Source organism: Fusarium graminearum, chromosome 1 (assembly GCF_000240135.3).
Source record: "Fusarium graminearum PH-1 chromosome 1, whole genome shotgun sequence".
Classification (NCBI taxonomy): Eukaryota; Fungi; Ascomycota; class Sordariomycetes; order Hypocreales; family Nectriaceae; genus Fusarium; species Fusarium graminearum.
The window spans coordinates 9,641,551-9,643,756 of NC_026474.1; positions in this window are offsets into that span (position 1 = coordinate 9,641,551).

A 2,206-nucleotide genomic window follows, 5' to 3' on the forward strand; every position below is an offset into this window, starting at 1 on the left:
TTTGAGAATGCCAGGGCAGATATCATGTTTCTGACACTGATGGAGGGAGCTTCCTGCCTCTGTGATTTTATCAAGGACATGGCAACACCACACAGTCTGCCATGGCGCCCCTCTCCTGCTTGGCAAACCATTGGGATTGTACATAATTCAGACCAGACCCCTGGCCAGAGGCGAAAGTTGGGCACAAATACCAGTTCGTACCGACGGGCCAAAGAAGTACACGCCTGCTGTATAATGTAGTCTGATGAATGTCAGTAGGTGACGTTACGTTAAGGCCCTTTGGGTACAGGATCGATCATGCCAGGTACAGGTACACAAATCCTTCTAGGGGCGATTCTCTTCAACTGGGCGGTGCGTGCACGCTCCTCTCGGCCGATTCGACAGCCAAGCTGAGGCTATTAAGTAGCCTGGGTACCTGGGACTACTCGGCGAGTCAGATTGAGCGCGTCTTTGAGCCCCGCGGTTTTTTTTTTTGGCCCGTCGGCAGGACTACGTATGTATCTTTCTCTGTCCGTCTCTTTCTTGGGATGACTGGAATCAATGTGTCTATGTGCGGAGTATAATCGCCAGAGACATCCCAAAAAGGTTGTTCTGATGGATCTCCAAGCGACGGTTTCATGCACTCCCCATGCAAGAAATATATGCTGTGACAAAATGACTCCCAGTCCCAGCAAACTCAAACCGACAGCACGGTGTCTAAAATGATCTGTATCCATAAATCCAAGACACCGACCGGGCCTAAGAGTAGCAGATGAGGCCATGTCACGTTCCAGAAGCCTTTTTGAGCAAGGGCACCGTTGTTGGTGACTTGGCGAACCGATATGAGCATGGCCGGGATCCCCGCCTTCCAGACGTTTGAAAGGAACGTTAAGAACGTTGGAAAGCAGAAAACTACCCTAGCACACATATGATTCCAAAAAGACCTGCAGTGGTGCATGAGTTGATATCATTCTCTATGCGGTGAGTAGATGAGATCCACCGACTGAGAAGTCTTGCTGGAGATGGAGATTCACCGTATCTGTTTGTAAAGAGATCAAGGAGCGGTGACGACCATTGCCTCATCTTGACTTGCTGCCACTGGCAACTCAATGTAGGTAGTGAGCAGTCAAGTCTTGCTAGTTGCGCATTAGCCAGCAACCTAGGTGATGCCGGGTCTGCTATCTCACTTTGTCGGTCAGAGTGAGAGAATAAAGAGCTAGGAGTTGTGCTATGCCTTCCGTTCGTGGTTTGGCTTCCTAGTACAAGATTTTAGTTGAGTACTTAGACTGGGAGTTGTTATTAACTGAAAATCTCATCGAATGAACGCTGAGACAGGTCAAAGCGTTGGCTGGAACCGGGTTATTCAGATCATCACTGAGCCAGGGCTTTGTCCTGATTGCAAGCAATCTTGTTGGTTCTATACATGGCACAGATATGTTTTTTTTTAATTTTATTTATTTATTAAACTCGCCGTCAATGTTATTGTGTAAGTGATCAAGCCTTTTCATGGTAGACATCTCTCTCTGCAAGTATTGAGGGAGAGAGAGCCTGAAAATCACTGAAAGACACAGCTAGACAGCTCCATGGTGATCAAATTAGAGTGGAGCCATGCCCCCAGCTTAATGGCGTTTTTTTTTGTCGATGCGTCGAATATTGGAAGGATGCATGGAAGAAGAAAAGGTAGGCCGAGTCCAAGAGAGCCTAGCCCGTTCAGCTCGCATGAATTTTGGCAACTGTAAAGATGTGCCGTGTGTGGTATTGTTACGCGATCCACAACCTGCAAACTCCAAGCATCCTATCTATGCCGGCTTGACTATGTAAAATTAACGAGCGCTCAGAGTCTATCGCAAGAAGGTTTGGACAGAAAATCTGGGGAGGAGCATATCGACCAAAATCCAGTGCTGAACCACAAGCGATCATCGGAATTGTGAAACAAGAGCAAACAGAACAAACCACTGTCCCTCATTCATCAGGCTGTTGAGTCAGGACAGGCTTCGGCAACCGAGCTTTGACCTGAATTGCTTGCTTGCTGTATGTACTCGTGCTCAACGCTCGAGCAAGTCAAGGTGGTGGTAATATCCACTGATCCATGGGAGCGAGATGATCGACAAGGTCTTTCCAGGGGGCGGTTACTGGACAGTTGCTGTTGGCTCAGAAGTCCCGTCTGTATGGATACTCTGTGGCCCAGAAGGGAGCTATTGTCGTGCTTGTCCCCGTATATTTGTTC